Source organism: Meriones unguiculatus, chromosome 1, assembly GCF_030254825.1.
Source record: "Meriones unguiculatus strain TT.TT164.6M chromosome 1, Bangor_MerUng_6.1, whole genome shotgun sequence".
Classification (NCBI taxonomy): domain Eukaryota; kingdom Metazoa; phylum Chordata; class Mammalia; order Rodentia; family Muridae; genus Meriones; species Meriones unguiculatus.
Window position 1 is genome coordinate 64124467 of NC_083349.1, and position 19463 is coordinate 64143929.

Consider the following 19463-nt stretch of genomic DNA (forward strand, 5'->3'; position numbering starts at 1 on the left):
CCAGCAGAGTATCGAAACAGATGCTGAGACTCATAGCCAAACTTTGGGTGGGGTTCAGGAAATCCTCTGAAAGAAGGAGAAGATAGAAAGAGCTGGAGGGGACAGGAGCTCCACAAGGAGAGCAACAGAACCAAAAAATCTGGCACAGGGGTCTTTGCAAAGACTCATACTCTAGCCAAGGACCATGCATGGAGGTAACCTAGACCCCTTGCCCAGATGTAGGCCATGGCAGCTCAGCCTCCAAGTTGGTACCCTAGTAAGGGGAGCCAGGGCTGTCTCTGACATGCACTCAGTGGCTGGCTCTTTAATTACCTCCCCCTGAGAGGGAAGCAGCAGTACCAGGCCACAGAGAAGTCATTGCAGCCAGTCCTGATGAGACCTAATAGGTAGGGTCAGATGGAAGGGGAGGAGAACATTCCCTATCAGTGGACTGAGGGAGGGGCATGAAAGAAGAAGGAGAATGGGTGGGGTTGGGAGGGGCTTAGGGAGAGGCCTACAGCTAGGTTACAAAGTGAAAAAGTTGTAATAATCAAAAACATAAAGAAAAAAGAAAAAAAATACATGCCAAAGACAGGATCTATGGAAGAATTAAGTGAGAAGCTGAAATTTATGAACTTAAAAACTTTTGCAACAGACAATGTAAACATAATTAAGAACTATACATTGGAAGAATGTGTTTGCAAAATACACATTTGATAAATGGTGATTGTTGAAACTATGCAAAGAACTGTTAAAACTCAGCATCAATACTACATAAAACATAACAGAAAGTTTGGAGAAATTATTCACTTGGAACCTAAAATAATATTATATCATTATTTTTAGAAGGAACAAAAATATAAGAACACATGATCTGGATGACACTTGATATATGTGTATCATCTTTGGGGGATAAATGAAAATATGAAAAGATGTTCACCACTGTTACATCATTAGCATTTTATGAAGAAAATAATGAGATGTTCCACAAAGTTATTATATTGGCCACAGTTCAAACTAGTTACACCACCAAATGCTTCCAAAATTGTGGAACAACTGGAAATGTCATTTATTGCTGGTGGGTATGCAAAATGATACAATCACTTTGGCAGGTACTTTGGCAGTACCCCCCAAAAGCATGCTCTTATATGCAATTCAAAAAACCTGTTCTTTTGTATTAACATAATGAATTGAAAACTTTGGTCCACAAAAGTGTTATTGCATACGGCTGTCCACAATAGTTTAAATGATTGCGGTAGCATGGAACTAATTAACTGTTCTTTTAGTAAGTCCTCCAGCTCATAACAAATTTTGGCACTTCTCAACATCAGAATTGTATTCAGTGCAAAAAATAATAAGGTTTCAAGTCATCAAACATCACTCCCAACCCTCCAGTTCATATTCCTATGTGAAGAGCTCATCCTCAGAATACACTCCCTGTACAGTTCCAACTCTAAGAATCTTGAAAAAGCAAACTAGAGAGATGTAACAGGTTAATGTTCTCAGGTGTCCATGGGTAGAGAACAGAGAATTGAGGGACTTAAAGACAGTGAAACTATAGGGTAGGTTATTAAGGGGAAGATAGATAGATAGATAGATAGATAGATAGATAGATAGATAGATAGATAGTTCGTGTTTTGTGAAATTCTATTATGTATACAGGATGAACTGTGAGTTCTAAGGTGAAGTAAAGACTGAGTGATACAGATTTGTCAATCTAAGTTTGTCTGTTATAGCAAATACACTCTGATGTGGGATGCTGAAGGTAGAAGATGTGCATTCAGAGGACGGTGGAGGCATAGGAACTCTGCATTGCCCCTGGAACTTTGCTGTGAACCTAGAACTTCCCTACAAATAAAAGTTTATTAATTTGAAAGAGTAGTGTAGTATGAAACGTTTTCTCAATAAGCCTTCCAACTAGCTTTGCATGAGATTATCTGTTTTATAATCAACAGGCAGAAACATTAATCCCTCCCATGAAGGAATTGGGCGAGAAACAATAGCATTTTGTTAATGCATGGAGTCAGGGGAAGGTAGAACTATGGGCACAAAGTTTTTACTGCTTGCTATAAACAGAGAATCTAGTTAATTATATGCAAATAAGCCTTACTAACAAACACCTAAATAACTCAGGCTTGTCTTCATTAAGCTCCAAGATATAGCACATTTCTCAGGGAATTAGACAAGGAGTATTAATCAAAGATGCTTGTAATTCCTAATGAATTTATTGACTGCTGGTCTCAAAGCCACCACCTTCAGCAGAAACCCAGATGACAAGAGGCAGAAAACTGAACAAGCAAATGCTGATCTTTAAATTTTTAAATTAATTTGATCATTTCTTTTTTGTGATATCCCGTCTAAAGCTTTTCTTTATTGAAACTTTCTTTGCAGAATACAAACCCATAAGCAAAGTTCTTTCTTTCTTTTTTTCTTTTTTGTTGTGCTCTTAGAATCATCAGCAATTTCTATTTTGCTGCAATCTGTAGAGCATTTTGGCTGCAAAGAGCTCAGAGTTACTCTGTGAACTAAGGGTACAGCAAAAGGCCAGACAATCAATAAAAAAGTAAAGGATTGAAAAACAAAACTGATTTTTTTTTTTTCATTACTGGCAGTTGGCCTAGAAGCTGGTTTTCTCTCTTTACTCCCACACTCTCAGACTTCAATGGCTCATTTTTATTTCCTTTTGGCTAAAGTGGCTGCAGAGTTGCTAATTGGGCTTAATGTCAGCTAAGTGCTTTAGACAAGTCAGTGACTCCTGAAACATAGTTGCCTTTCTGTCTGGCAGTTGCTTGGTTACTTTCCTGTAATAAACACCCTGTTCCCTGTTGCCCTATGACTGGATCGAAAGTTTTAAAGTGCAATTTGCCCCTTGTTATTTTCCATTTCAAGACTTTCTGGTTGGGTTATATCTCATTCCTCTGGTCCATTGATTTATTTCAATTAAGATTCCCCATGTCCAAGCATCACAATTAGCTTCTGTCACTATCGATTCCCATCCCCAGGGACTAGTACCTGACTTCAAAGTTGACCACTGACAATTTAGCATCATTTTACAGAGGCAAAATGAAAACTGAATGTAAAAAAAGAATCTTCTAGCACAGAACTTACACATAAGAATAACTTCAGTAGAGGACAATGCAGCCACTTTTGATGTGAACTGATAGACTAAGATCAGAAAGGAGAGGAGAACCTCCCCTATCAGTGGACTTGGGGAGTGGCATGCATGCAGAAAGGGTAGGGAGGGTGGGATCGGGAGGGGAGGAGGAAGGGGCTTATAGGGGGATACAAAATGAATAAAATGTAATTAATAATAAAAAAGAATAACTTCAGAAACTATAGGTACAGCATATTTATATAGTGGTTGTTATTCTGTGAACTTCAAAATTGTACACATTTTTGAAGTAACTCTGACCATCATTAAAAACAATGAAAAGGTGGTACTCATTCATATGCCTCCATTTTGCAGATATAAAAACGAAAGGAAAATTCTATTATCAAATTCCTTCAGGTAGTGACACAGTCAAGACTCAAACCAAGAGAACCAGGGTTCAGCCTCCATAGTACCATCACTAGGGCAATGCAGATTCCCAAAAGCTGGTGTTAAATGACTGGCAACATTCCTCCATACATGACTGCCTGTTCTGATAAAATAAACTTTCCTCAGTGACCTTTTCTGATTCTGTTTCTATGTTTCTGTACTAATTTCAAACTTTGAAATTGAACTGGATGATTACTGTCACTTATGTAGCAGGTGGGAAAATCAAAACTGGAACTCAGGGTTGCTTTGATCTCTCCTTAGTATTCATACCACTATGGCATGTTCACCTGGGAATACAGCAGTTTGATTACCATAAAATTTAACCATTGCTGTTCATCACAACATTAAATTTCGTTTGCTTCCACCTACTACTTTAGAATGACAATGATGTCTTTGTGCTTTTAGGAGACTATGTGCTCTGGCAATAAGATGAGGAATACATAGCTCAGTATACACTTTCTTAACTGAAGAATTTGCCATTTGGGTAAGGCAATAGTCCTCACCGCCAATCTTCTTACAAAATACATATGGTATGTAACTTTTGGGACCATTATCTCTAAGCCAGCTCACACAGTTCAAACTCTTAGCTCACCTGCCTAGAGGTTCACTCTTTGATGCCTAATGATATTTTTATCTTTTTCAACTAGCATGCTCACTGAGCGACCAGTTGATCACCACTTTGTTGCATGAACTTCACTATAATTACCAGCAAGTGTAAGGAAGTTGCAGATGTGTCTGCACCATAGTGCAAACATTTTTTATCATGGCTAGAGGACACAGATTAACGTAGCCAGCTATTTTATCTTCTCCTTAATATATGGGTTTCTACTCTGATTTGTCTGTGTTTTATCCTTTACAACTACCCACCCACATATTTTCCAAAATCTTTCCACTCTGCCTACACAGTTTTCTGTGACTTCTCTCCTGAGCTCTCACAATAGGGCTCTAAAATGCTTTTTGAATGTGCATTTGATACATCTCTTTGATACATTTATCCTATCGTTGCCATGGTGAACTCCTGGATACATGCTCTGCTCCTGTTATTATTATTATTATTTTATTCAAAATACTAGCAGTGATTTTTCATTGCTTAGTAATGAAATTGTTCTGTCTGGAATCCAAGGCCACCTAACACTGAATGCCCTTCTCTTTGCCTTCTCTCTGTTCTTTCTCTTACTGTCTACATGGGCCAAATGTCTTTATGTCTCTTGGACCTCCTGTAGGCCTTTTTTTTTTTCTTATCTCCATGTTTTGCTTTGGCTTTTGCTCTTTCAATATTACCCTTACCCTTTTGAGACTTTTCAACTGCCATTGCCTTTTTCTAAAAGCTTCATTTATTTTTATTTCACATGCGTGGGGCTTTGCTGGTGTATTTTGTGAGCATCATGTGCCTGCATGGCCATGTTGGTCAGGTGGTGAAGTTACAGATGGTTCTTATCTGTCCTGTGGATTCTGGGAATCAAAATCAAGAGACACAAGTGTTCTTAACTGCCAAGCCATCTTTCCTAGCAATTCTTTGTCATTAAATATAATATTTTTATTTATTCTTTGAGAATTTCATACAGGCATAAATGGTAGTTTGATCATATGCATGTCCTACTTTCCCTTCCAACTCTTTGTATGTAAGCCACAGCTTCCCATCCCAACTGCATGACCTCTGGAGGAAAAAAATACAAACCACTGAGTCCAGTTATTGCTACCAGGTAATCCACTGGAACATGTTTAATTTAATCAGGGACCACATTCTTAAAGGCAAATGACACCATCATTAACCAGCTATCAACATCTAGGGATGGAAAAATGTCCCTCTTTCTGACCCACACTGAAATGTTGACTAGCTTGCTGTTGTACAGGTCTTATGCAGAGAACCACAACTACTCTGAATCAATGATTGCCACAGTCCTGTCTTGTGCTGAAGACAGACATTTCACAGTAGCACACCCTGGTAAATGGAACTTGCAATCCTTCTGTTGCTCCTTTTACAAAGCTTGGGATGAAGGAGTATGTGATAGATGTCACATTTATAGTTTAGCATCCTACAAACACTTGTTCTTTGTACGTTGACATTGTGAGTCTCTGGATTAATGACTCTCCATTGTACAAAGAAGCTCTTCTGATGAGTAAGGATAGGAACAAGAACTGTTGGGTACAGAGATATATTTGGAAGGCTGTTTGAGACTAACCTGATTTTGACATATGAGCTCCCAGCTATGTTCGTTCCTTTCTTCCTTCCTTCCTTCCTTCCTTCCTTCCTTCCTTCCTTCCTTCCTTCCTTTCTTTCTCTTTCTTTTTCTTTATCTCTCTTTATCTCTTTCTTTCTTTCTTTCTTTCCTTCTTTCTTTCCTTCCTTCTTTCTTTTCTGTTTTGTCCAGATCTACAGTACCAGGCATATGTCCCCATCTGTGTGTGTGTGTGGGGACACATATCTGGTCATTTATGATTAAATCATTTAAGAAATCATCATTTATTAATAAATCTAATCATAAAGCAGTTGGGTACCCCTCTCTACCACATCCATGGACATATCTTGCCAGATGGATCTTTATTGTAGTTCACAACATTCACAACTGAAAAATGTTGCTAAAGTATTTTCTCCAGTGTCACTCTGCATAATACTTCCCAGTACTGTGGATACTAATTATCAGGGAAAAAAAGCTTCCAGAACAGTACCAGCTGAATTTCTTTAAGTCCTGTACTAAAATGCTCATATCCTCAGCAACAGGATCTTATATCAAGTTCTCCTTGGTAACCAAGAGCAATGCCAGGCCTGAACTATTTTAAGGGTCTATAGGAGCTTCTCAGTCAGTAACTCACAGGAATGTATTTTGTATCTGATGGATTTCAGTTTGGAAAATGCATATTTCTCAGTAGGAAAGTCCATCTTGAACTCAAATATGTTTGTATATGTACACACACACACACACACACACACACACACATACACACACACACATGTTTATATGTCTTAACTATCCTTTCCCTTACTTTTCCCTCTGTTTCCCTCCCCTTCCCTTTCTTCTCTGTCTCTTCTCTATTATTCCTCTTTCCATTTCATACCACTGTGTTCTACTACTTTCTTCCACTTAAAATTCACCATTAATGACATTTTTTCTAGTTCTGTGCCTTCAGCAGGCATTCCAAGTGAACAACTATTTTTTATAGTACAAGCTATGCTGCCTTTATCTTTTTTCTTCATCTCTCATACTTAGAAAAAAAATGCCATATGTTTTTTAATGTAGAACCAAATGATTGTTAGCAAATACTAAACTGAAGAAGCTCAGATTCAATGTGGAATGAGTAAAAGCCAGACTTGTCTTTAGAACAAATCCTCTAGACAAACAGAAGTAATGCTTTCATTAAAATATAACATTTACTTAATTAAATCAATCTGGAATTGTTCTAATATAAAAAGGAAGATTGCATAGAGTACTTTTAAGAAAAACTGTGCTATTAAAATTGTGTCTTATTTGTAATTAAGGTAACATTTCCCCAAAATGATAATATTGGCACTGCTATCACACTTAATCAAAATTATACAAAAAAAATCTAAAAATAGTCATTAATTCTTTCAGTAATTTACACAGGATAAATTGCTGTCTTGATGCATAAGAACAGTTGTGTCTATCATTCTCAGAAACACAAATATAGAAATTTTTTTGTCTTTTATGATTACTGCTGACTTGTTGAGAAGCACTAAAAACACAATTATTCATAGTATTTCTGTGTTATGAATAATAGACTATAATTCACTGGCAAAAGCGTTACCATGCAGAATTCATAAAATATAGTTTTAGAGACCTGAGATATGACTCAGTGGTTAAGAGCACTTTCTGCTCTTGCAGAGAACCCATCACCCACATGGCAGCATATAGACCTCTGCAACAGTGAACATCATGCCCTCTCTTGCATCTGAAAACAGAATTGGCATGTGGTGCACAAACATACATGTAGACAGAACATTCATACACATAAATATATATATATATATATATATATATATATATATATATATACATTTAAATAGCTTTAAATATCATCTTACCCATGGTCCTCCTTCCTGCTTAACTTCTTTTTTTTTTAATTTTTCATCAATTACACTTTATTCATTCTGCATCCCCCATAAGCCCCTCCCTCCTCCCCTCCCAATCCCACCCTCCCTCCTCCCTCTGCTTGCATGCCACTCCCCAAGTCCACTAATAGGGGAGGTTCTCCTCTCCTTTCTGATCTTAGCCTGCTTAACTTCTTTAGGTGAACAAATTTTAGTATGTTTATCCTATACTCTATGTCTAATATCCACTTATGAGTGAGTATATACCCTGTGTGTCTTTCTGCTTGTAGGATACCTCACTCAGGATGATCTTTCACCCAGAAAGACAAACAAGATGGACATTGGAAGAAGGAGAAAATGGGAAACAGGACAGGATCCTACTACAGAGGGCCTCTGAAAGACTCTACCAAGAAGTGTATCAAAGCATATGCTGAGACTCATAACCAAACTTTGGGCAGAGTGCAGGGAATACTATGAAAGATGGGGGAGATAGTAAGACCTGGAGAGGACAGAAGCTCCACAAGGAGAACAAAACCAAAAAATCTGGACACAGGGGTCTTTTCTGAGACTTATACTCCAACCAGGTACCATTCATGGATATAACTTAGAATGCCTGCTCAGATGTAGCCCATGGCAGCTCAGTATCCAAGAGGGTTCTCTAGTAAGGGGAACAGGGACTGTCTCTGACAGGAACTGATTGGCCTGCTCTTTGATCACCTCCCCATGATGGGGGAGCATCCTTGCCAGGCCACACAGGAGGACAATGCAGCCACACCTGATGAGACCTGATAAGCTATGATCAGATGGAAGGGGAGGAGGACCTCCCTTATTAGTAGACTTGGAGAGGGGCATGTGAGGAGATAGGGAGGGAGGGTGGGATTGGGATGGATTGAGGGAGGGGGCTACAGCTGGGATACAAAATGAATAAACTGCAATTAATATAAAAAATAAACATTTAATTAAAAAAGAATTTCACACATGTTAAGATAATGGCATCTGTAAATTTTCAATTAGTGCCTAAAAAGTAATTCTCTAACTAGATGCTAAAAACTCTCTTTTACAATTCTGACACTGTGACTGTACCATACAGGTAGATAGCAGCACTCATTGTTTTTAAAAGAAAAAAACAGAGAAAGGAAGGGCTTTCTTTCCTCCAATCTAGCGGGTCAACTTATTCAATTTCTTGTCCATGTCATGTTAGAGTTGCACTCTTGTTCCATTAAAAATTAAAGCATAAAGGATATTTTACAAGATAGTATTCATTATTTTTTGACTGCTTAGCATTTTCTGGTGACTCAGGGATATATCTTATAGTGGATTGCAAGAACCCTCATTTTAAGAAAGGCCAAATGGTCACCATTGGTAATACATATACAAGTAACATTATATAAACTCTATGAACTGTACAGTTTATATATAGGAATATTTACATATATATACATATATATGTATATATGTGTGTATGTATATATGTATATATTCCTATATATGCATATATTCATATGTATATATACATATATGTATATATTCCTATAAATGTATATATACATATATTTTAGCATGATATATATATATCATAGCAGTTATAGGAAAAGAGGTCACAAATCTGAAGAGCAAGGAGGGGTATATGGGAGGGTTTGGGGAATGAAAGAGAAAGGAGAAATGTTATAATTATATTAAAATCTCAAAATAAATTAAAAATAAAAGAAAAAATAGCTATTTTTAGGACATTTTTTAATTAATTAATTTATTTATTTATAAATTTTCTTTTTCTCATTAGTTATATTTTGTTAATTCTGTATCCCAGCTGTATCCCTCATTCCTTCCCCAATCCCACCCTCCCTTCCTCATCTCCTCCCTGCCCCTTTCCAAGTCCACTGATAGGGGCGGACCTCCTCCCCTTTCATATGACTCTGTTTTGTCAGGTATTTTCAGGACTGGCTGCAAAGTCCTCCTTTGTGGCCCAACAGTACTGTTATTTTATGAAGAAATCCTTTTGTTTACAACGATGCTGAGTTTTCTTAACTTACATTACAATAGGTGCTGACTGTGAGCAGCAAATCGGAGGACTGGCTGCCAGTGTCCCTATAGTAAAGCAGTGTATGAACAATCTACTTGCTTTGGATAATAATAATAATTATTAGTATAATCCTGCAGTTGGATAGATTTCATGGGAAGAAAGATCTCTCTCCTGCATCCACACAGACCTCGTCTTGAATGACTTGATCCTTATTTTTGTTCCGCTTAAGAACATCTGCTGGGTCCTGTTTTGGAAAACTGCTTCACTGTTTAGAAAATAACGTGGAGCTCCTCATGGAGATGACTGATGTCCTGACAGAACCAGAGCCCAGAAAAATTGCTCAAATATTTGCATCCATTTAGGATGAAAAACGAAACTAGCAAAGTTGAAAACAGGGTGTGATGGGGGCAGGGATTTTGTCTAAATAAATCCTGAAATTTTAAGAATGCTTCTGACTTTTAGACTTTGATTTTATCTTCATAATATAAGGTCACATATAGCCACTGGAAGCTTTACTTAAGTGATTGGGTTTTTTTTTTATTAAATTTTTATTTTTTTAATATTAGTTACAGTTTATTAACTTTATATCCCAGCTGTATTCTGCTCCCTCATTCCCTCCCAATCCAACCCTCTTCCTCATCTTCTCCCTACCGTTTTCCAGGGAGGAGCAGCCCTGCTAGGCCACAAAGGAGGACTTTGCAGCCGGTCTGAAGATACCTGATCAGTTAGGGTCAGATGAAAGGGGAGGAGGTCGCCCCCTATCGGTGGACTTGGAAAGTGATTGTTTTTAAATGTCTTCAATATATCTTTGACATACTCAAACATGTATATAGTGTATTTTGTACCATACCTCTCTACCTCCCTGTAGCTTTTTGGGATCCTTAAATAGTCCTCTCCTCTCTCTCTCTCTCTCTCTCTCTCTCTCTCTCTCTCTCTCTCTCTCTCTCTCTCTCTCTCTCTCTGTCCCCCCTCTCTCTCTTTCTCCCATTCTCAAATTCATGTGCTCCCCCTCTTCTTCCGTCTCTTATTTATTCTTCTCCTCCTACCCCTCTTCCTCCTTCTATCATCATCATCATCATCATCATCATCATCATCATCATCATCATTATTATTATTATTTCTCCTCCTCTTCCTCCTCCTCCCTTTCCTCCTCCTCCTTTTTCTCTAGTGTACATTCTAAGGTGTTTTCCTGTTTCTGGCTTGTTTTCATGTTTCCCTAGAGATTAATAAAATCCTTAGGAAATACACTGGCTACACTGGCTGTCTTTTTTCTAGAGAACTGTCCAGTAGATTGCCTTGTAAACATGGTGAGCGGGGAGTGCACTGACAGGGAGAAGAGTTAAAGAGGTGAAAACAGACAACAGCTCTACAGTGTGTGTTGTGTTAACCCCAAGGCACAATGCTGAGCATATTTCTTAACATGCCTCTACATATTTAAGCTCAGATGACTGTACATTTACACCTTGATGAAGAAGGTAATTAATGAACATATGGATTTTTGCCTTCTTGAAATCAAAGACACTTAAAAGAAGTGCCTATTTCTGGTTTGTTTCTTTCAGTCCAGAGAGGAATCAGAGCAATGCAAAAGATCAAGACTGCCTATGATCACATGTCTAAATCTCTCTTCCATGCGGAACTGGAAAAGGCACATGCTGACTGAAATCTGCCCTGGAGGAACTAGAATTCAGTCAACAGATGGAACCTGGCTTTGGGAGGCACTTACCTCAGACAATACTACAGGAAACAAAGCTTCCACACTGCTCCTAGAGCAAGCTTAGCAAGCTCCTGTTTCCATGTGTGCAGCAAGGGCTAAACTGACTCTTTGTGGTGAAGCTCTGGGGGGGGAGAGGGGAGGGGGTGCTACTGCATGGTAAAGCAGATGTGAACGCGCCTCATCCGTTCACTGCAACACTGAGCTTGTTTCCGGAGAAATGAGGCTGTTCACAGCTCGAAGAAGGTCCAGCTACATCTTCTCAGCTACAGTTGCTTTGCATAAGCACACTTGATGACAGTACAGAGGAGACAGGATAATAACTGAGGCAGAAGAAAGCAGACTCATGCATAAAAACTTAGGTTGTGGATTTGGGGCATGGTACCTTCCCATGACGTGATAAGATTTGGAAAATACAGGATTGCTATTGCTGTGTTGCATGCTCTCGAATATAGATCTATCATCTATAGGCAAACATGGTCACCATGAGGATTAGAAAATGTAATGTGAAGGGTGTCACCAGGGGCTAAAGTCACCATCAGGACAAACTCCCCTGTCAATGGCTGCTCAGTGTTACCCACCACTCAACTCTGACTTATTTTATTTTATATCTAGTCTGTACTCTGACATCTCTGACTCTCCTATGTGAGTTTTCTGATGGCTACTAATAATAGGTAAATTATATGGTACCATAAGAAAATATAGGATTTTTTAATCTCTTTCAAATATTTTTTATTTTTTTGGTGTCATCCACAAGGACTTGTTTAGGCAGTAGGCAGCCATGTTGTTTAGAGTTTATGGTTCTTGCTTTGCTGAAATTTATAGGTAATAAAATCTCGTATCAGGCTTCCTTTTTTGTTATTGGGTATTATAATCTTTACATCTCCTTTTCTACACTGACCCACAAGCCTTAGGTGCAAAAGTTGTGTTGCAGATGTATCAGCTGAGGCTAAGCACTACATGATCCCTTTTTCTCTACCTTTTGATGGGTTTTGGTTTTTTTTAATGGTCTCCATCTGTGGCAAATTGTGAATTTATATGCATACAGATGGTATTATAGAAACAGAGCAAGTTGTGGTTTTTGTGTTTAGGAGTATTAGCTAACTGAAACATGAGTCAATCTTCTTAAATGAAATATACAAAATTACCTTCCACACAAAATGAAGGACAACTTTTAAATGTACTAAAGCTGTTTTGGGCTCAACAACTCTGTCTCGCAAGATTTCATGTGCATTAAAAACTAACCAGTGGTATATCATAGCAGATGTTGAGACCCATAGCTAAACTTTAGGCAGAGTGCAGGGAATCTTATGAAAGAAGGAGAAGATAGAAAGACATGGAGGGTACAGGAGCTCCATGAGAGGAGCAACAGAACCAACAAAACTGGGCACAGGGGTCTTTTCTGAGACTGATACTCCAACCAAGGACTATTCATGGAGATAACCTAGAAACCCTGTTCAGATGTAGCCCATGGAAGCTCAGTCTCCAAGTGGGTACCCTAGTAATGGGAACAGGGACTGTCTCTGACATGAACTTAGTGGCAGGATCTTTGACTACATCCCCCTGAGTGGGGAGCAGCCTTGCCAGGCCACAGAGGAGAACAATGCAGTCAGTCCTGATGAGACCTGATGAGCTATGGTCAGATGGAAGGGGAGGAGTAACTCCCCTATAGGTGGATTTGGAGAGGGGCATGGGAGAAGATGAGGGAAGATGGAATTGGGAGGGGAGGAGGGAGTATGCTACAGCTGGGATACAAAGTGAATACACTGTAATTAATATTAAAAATAAAAATTTAATAAAAATGAGAAAATAATACAAAATTAAAAACAAGCATGTTTGAAAATGAAAAAGATACACTAGAGAAGATATAATTCCAGCACATTTGTCAAAGATGCTAAAATCTAGCTTTAGACAATAGAATTGATAGTGTTCTTATACAAGAATAATTACTTTGACAAGAACTCAGTGTAGTCATTCTAATAGCTCATGGCAAGAACTCTGAAGTTATGTGAATTTTAATAAGGATAATAGTATTTTAGAAAATAAGCCATACCCCAATTCAGGAGAATAATAAAGAAAAGCTAGTTCTTTGTGCTTCATTTTGATAAAGCAGTCTTTCTCCATTCTAGATTCCATTGCATGCTCTTGTACATAGGATAAAATTTTTCAATAACAATAGAAAATTAACTGAAAAGAAAGATGAGTCTTAGATCATGAATTTGTGAATAGAATAAAAAGATAAAATTCAATATTTGGGCAACAAATTTTATTTCAAGCCTCTCCTCCCAAAGTATTAAATTGTTAAATCTATATAAATTGATCTGCTAAGTTATTCTGTTTATAATGATTTTGAATACTAAGCCATGTGCAGATGACTCATGCTGTGTGCCCACCTTGTTGTTGTGAAGTCATCTGTTGTGCCCATCCACAAAGCCACATTCTGTTAATCAGTTCTGTTAACCTGTGCCAACTGATGGACTCTAGCAAGAAGAAATAATGAGTTTACTATAGAAAACGTGGAATGGTTCCCAGGCATTTCCAAGAATATCTGATTGTTCACTTAAACTTTCCAGTTATAAGTTTTACTTCTCCTCCAATAGCAAAAATATGAAGCTTCTCTCCCTCTTGGGAGCAGTGTCCAGAATGTTCAGTCAAAATAGCAACAGTGCAAGAAGGAAGCTTGCTTACGCAGTGTTGGAATTTTGTGAGATTATATGAATAAAAGGAGAATCAAGGGAATTGAAAGAATGTAAAACAACCTATTAATGTACTGGACCATGGTAAGCATATTTTATTCAACAGAATTGTAGTCTTGGAGCCTTTGTGGCTAACTTAGGCCTAGTCCTTGCAACTGCCAGCCTCCATATACAATCTAATCTGGGTCTAGAATGTTTTCAGCCTCTGAGACTTACTGCTGAACAAGCTCCCCTTTCTACTTCTTTCTGAACTCTTCCTGGCTGGTTCAACTCAGCTGTTCTGACTCAGACACTCTCCAGGCTGACTAATTCACTCTGGCTTCTCTCTTGTCCTTGGACTCAACTTCTCTACTTGGCCTCAAACTAACTCTAGTAATCTGTTCTAATCTTCTGTCTCCTTCTCCGGCTCATTTTGTCTTCACCTGTGTCTAGCTAGTTCTCTCTCTAGAACCTGTCTTTGTATATTCCTTTTCCTATATGATCATGCAGATTGTTCTCTCTAATCTGATTCAGTTCCATGTGTGTTTTGTCCCTCCCAATTACCCAGCACTATCTTTTAATATCTGATTCTTTTTTTTTAATACCAGTTACGGCTCCTTTCTTGTTCTGAATGCCCCATTTCTACACTGTGGAGGGTCTGTGACATTATCACTGTCAGTCTGTTTTGCTTTTCTTTAACCCTCATCCAATATACTTTTTTACTAAGAAATCCATGTCTTAAAGACATGGATTTCTTAGTAAAAAAGAAACCTAGAACCTCTGCTTGGATGTAGTCCGTGGTAGCTCAGTAACCAATTCTTTTCCCATAGTAAGGGGAACAGGGACTATTTCTGACAGGAACTCAATGGCAGGCTCTTTGATATTCCCACTCTCCAAGGGAGGAGCAACCCTGATAGGTCTCAGAGGAGGACTTTGCAACCTGTCCCAAAGATACCTGACAAAAGTGAAGTGTCAGTCACAGAAAAGACCCCTGTGCCCAGATATATTTGGTCCTTGTGGAGCTCCTATCCTTTCCACATCATACTAACTCCCCCTTCTTTCATATGATTCCCTGCACTCTGCCGAAGGTTTGGTTACGAGTCTTAGTATCTGCTTTCATACACTTCTAGGTAGAGTCTTTCAGAGGCCCTCTGTGGTAAGCTTCTGTCCTGTTACTTGCTTTCTCCTATGTCCAATGCACATCCCATTTGTCTTTAAAACTAGAACCTCTGCTTTACTGACATCCCATTTGTCAGTAAAACTGTCTCCTCAAATGCATGGCCTCTCAATTGACTCTAGCTGATTGACTGAACTCCTGCAAGAACTCAACTGACTGACAAGAGTAAGTGAGCAGAACTCAGAGGTCTGCCTGCCTCTGGACTCCTGAGTGCTGCAATTGAAGGAATCAAGCCTGGACCTAAATTGTTTGTTTGTTTTTGTTGCTGTTGTTTTGAATGTGTGTGTGTGTGTGTTTACCTGAAACTTGCTTACAGACTGTCCTTGAAATCAGAGATCCACTTGCCTCTCTCTACTGTGATCAAAGCTGTGTGATAAGGGTATATCTGTATTCCAGCCAGAGCAGCCATGTTGCTAGATTAAAATCCCTCTGCAAACCATAGTATTGAAACAGAATGAATGGGAGTTTACAGATAAGCCAGGATATGGTGAGAGAATGACAGGATGAGTTAGAAGCTCAAATGGAAAGACGCTGTTGCTACAAGTGGAACTAAGACAATCAGTATGAGATTTAAGAGATGACGATGGACATGAATATTAGAAATTGTGCTCCTAGAAACATGTCTGTCAATGCTGATAATATTGACTGACAATAAATATATGCATGTAGTGTATGCATGCATACGCTAGTAAAATTATGATATCAATGGCTTACAGTAGATGATCCTCACAACTATTAATGCCATTGATAATGGTTTTCACCTCCCCATGAGGGGGGAACAGTCTTGCCAGGCCACAAAGGAAGATAATTCAGCCAGTCCTGTTGAAACCTGATAGGTAGGGTCAGATGGAAGGGGAAGAAGACCTCCCTTATCAGTGGACTTGGAGAGGAGCATAGGAGGAGATGAGGAAGGGAAGGCATGAAGGAGGAGACTACAGCTGGGATACAAAACAAATAAACTGTAATTAATATAAACAATTAAAATTTAATTTAAAAACAGGGAGAGACTAGCAGTAAAATTTGGATTATAGTAGAGAGCAATCAGAGGAAATCTAGCAGACAATGAAGTGTGGTATCGAGTCCTTTGAAAGAGGAGAAAGGAAGGAAGATTAGAAGTGAGGAGGGTAAAGACATGGATTTCTTAGTAAAAAAGTATATTGGATGAGGGTTAAAGAAAAGCAAAACAGACTGACAGTGATAATGTCACAGACCCTCCACAGTGTAGAAATGGGGCATTCAGAACAAGAAAGGAGCCGTAACTGGTATTAAAAAAAAGAATCAGATATTAAAAGATAGTGCTGGGTAATTGGGAGGGACAAAACACACATGGAACTGAATCAGATTAGAGAGAACAATCTGCATGATCATATAGGAAAAGGAATTTTAGTATAGAAATGGAATTTTTAATAGGTATGGTTTGTGGATATTTTTTATTATTTTTATTATTAGTTATATTTTATTAACTCTGTATCCCAGCTATATCCTGCTCCCTCATTCCCTTCCAATCCCATCCTCCCTCCCTCATCTCCTCCCTGCCCCTTTCCAAGTCCACTGCTTGGGGAGGACCTCTTCCCCTTTCATCTGACCCTGTTTTGTCAGGTATCTTTGGGACAGGTTGCAAAGTCCTCCTCTGAGACCTATCAGGGTTGCTCCTCCCTTGGAGAGTGGGAATATCAAAGAGCCTGCCATTGAGTTCCTGTCAGAAATAGTCCCTGTTCCCCTTACTATGGGAAAAGAATTGGTTACTGAGCTACCACGGACTACATCCAAGCAGAGGTTCTAGGTTATATCCATACATGGTCCTTGGTGAAGTGTCAGTCACAGAAAAGACCCCTGTGCCCAGATATATTTGGTCCTTGTGGAGCTCCTATCCTTTCCACATCATACTAACTCCCCCTTCTTTCATATGATTCCCTGCACTCTGCCGAAGGTTTGGTTACGAGTCTTAGTATCTGCTTTCATACACTTCTAGGTAGAGTCTTTCAGAGGCCCTCTGTGGTAAGCTTCTGTCCTGTTACTTGCTTTCTCCTATGTCCAATGCACATCCCATTTGTCTTTCTAATGAGGGTTGATCATCTTACCCTGTGTCCTCTTTCTTGTTTATCTTCTTTATACATATAGATTTCATCATGTTTCTCATATCGTATAGGTCTATATAAGTGAGTATTTACCATGTGTGTCTTTCTCCTTCTGGGATACTTCACTTAGAATGATCTTTTCTAGATCCCACCATTTGCCTGCAAATTTCATGATTTCCTCATTTTTGATTGCTGAGTAGTATAGAAATGGAATTTTAGAGTACTAAAGATGAGTCAGTCAATCAAACCTATAAATATTGATGAGTGGTTTTCTTTTTTTTTCCCTCCAGATTCTATTCTGGAGAATGCTGAGCATGTATTACCTCACATCCTCAAAATTATTTTGAGGTGGAGAACCATAGTATCCGCCCGTAGTGCAGCTTGGGACCAAAACGGAAAGCTAAGAAAACACCTTTGTTTCCTACCGAATACTATGTCATGCTCAGGGATGAAGTACAGAGTTCTAAAGCGTCTGGTTAAGCACCTAAGCCATGAGCTTACTTAATCAAGCAATAAAAGCTGGTCCTTAGATGTGAGACCATGGTCACTCTAGGGAAATGACAACCTTAGAACTTCTGAAACATCTCCTGCTGACATTCCAATTAAAAAATATCTGGTCACTTGTGTTTGGGAGATTTAAAAAGAACAACCTGAACAATACTCGGACATTCCAGCAAAATATCTCTGATGTACTTAGAGCAGTCTATGAAATTTAAAGAGGAATCTTTATATCTCCTCCTCCTCTCCTGCCTAATACATTTATTTTCAAATGTCAATGTTAATACTTTTCCATCTGAACTTGCTAAACTGGTGCAGAAGGATTATAAACTTATCAATAAAGTCAGAATGAGAAAAAAGTACTGCAAGATTTAATTTTCAGATCCCATGAATTTCTATTGATTTGAGAAGATTTGGCCAGGAGTAGTGTGGAAGCAATCTGCACTTTGTATCAAGGATGCCTATTCCAAATGCCTTTGTTACAAAGGTGTCACTCTGCAGAAAATAGTAACGCTGCTGATGAGAGAACTCATGAGAATCTTCCTGGATATTACATTTTCCTAACATCAGTTTTAAACATGAGAATTAAAAAAAAAAATGGTAGTAGCCTAGTAAAGATTTGATCTTCTATATCTCAAAAAAAAATTTGGAAAGAAAGCTTTAAAGAGAGAAAATAAGAGAATCATATTCAAAAAGACCTTCCAAGAAAACCCACAGAAGAGGCAAAATCCTTGTAATCTTGTCTTAGAATTTATGCTTTGAATCATAAAATGTCAGTTATTAGAATTAGCAAAAGCAAAGGAACGGTTGAAGGGAACAGTCTTGCCTACAGTTATGTCACTGAGTGTTTCAGTGTGTTTCTGATTTTCCAACTCAAAGGAACGAAAGCCCTAAAGTGAGAATCAAAAGAAAAAAATTATATAAGTAACTGCTTCAAGCATGTCATTAGATTGGCTCAACCGCACTAATTCAGCACATTTACCTTTAATTGAGGGGCAAATGAGTCCCACTTTCTCATTCACTAGGTAGGCATGCCTACAGCACAGCGGTGTCACAACCCTTTGCAGCAGGCGTCTATTCTTGCCTTTGCAAAGTGAACCAAGGGGGGAGGGGCATACTGATATCTAAATTCAATCATAATGGCTCTTGTAGATGAGTTTTGTCCTAGCTAAACTGGGGAAAGTCCTTGAACTGAGGGAAAATGACTCAAATTATTAAGATGAACTTCCAAGAAAATCCACATAAGAGCATATATATTACATATATGACAATGCCACTATAGAGAAATTGTCCTCCCTCAACCTCGTCAGCCATAGTCACCTCAGGGCACTTCACATTAAATACCTTGCCTTCCTCTGTGTTTCTCTTGTGTTCTTGACTGTCTATGCCTTCCTAAATTTTACATGATCCATTTTTGAAATATCTCTTTTCCCCATTTAAATGTTAATGAATCTACTTTTAATATGACTTATTAAGTGGGCAAAGGGAAGCAGGTAAGGCACAGATGAAGAATCTGCACCCTTCATAACCATATCTAAGTCACAATGACAGACATATATACTGAGCGGGCAATGTGGCATGATGAACAGTTACCTAGGGATCACATAATAGAGGAATGAAGATTAAGTACAACTTTAAGATTTAGAGAAGGGTTTTGTTCAGTTTTGTTCTTGTTGTCATTGATGATGATGGTTTTTAATCGTTTCTTATCTGTTCATTGAGGTATGTACCCTCTAGAA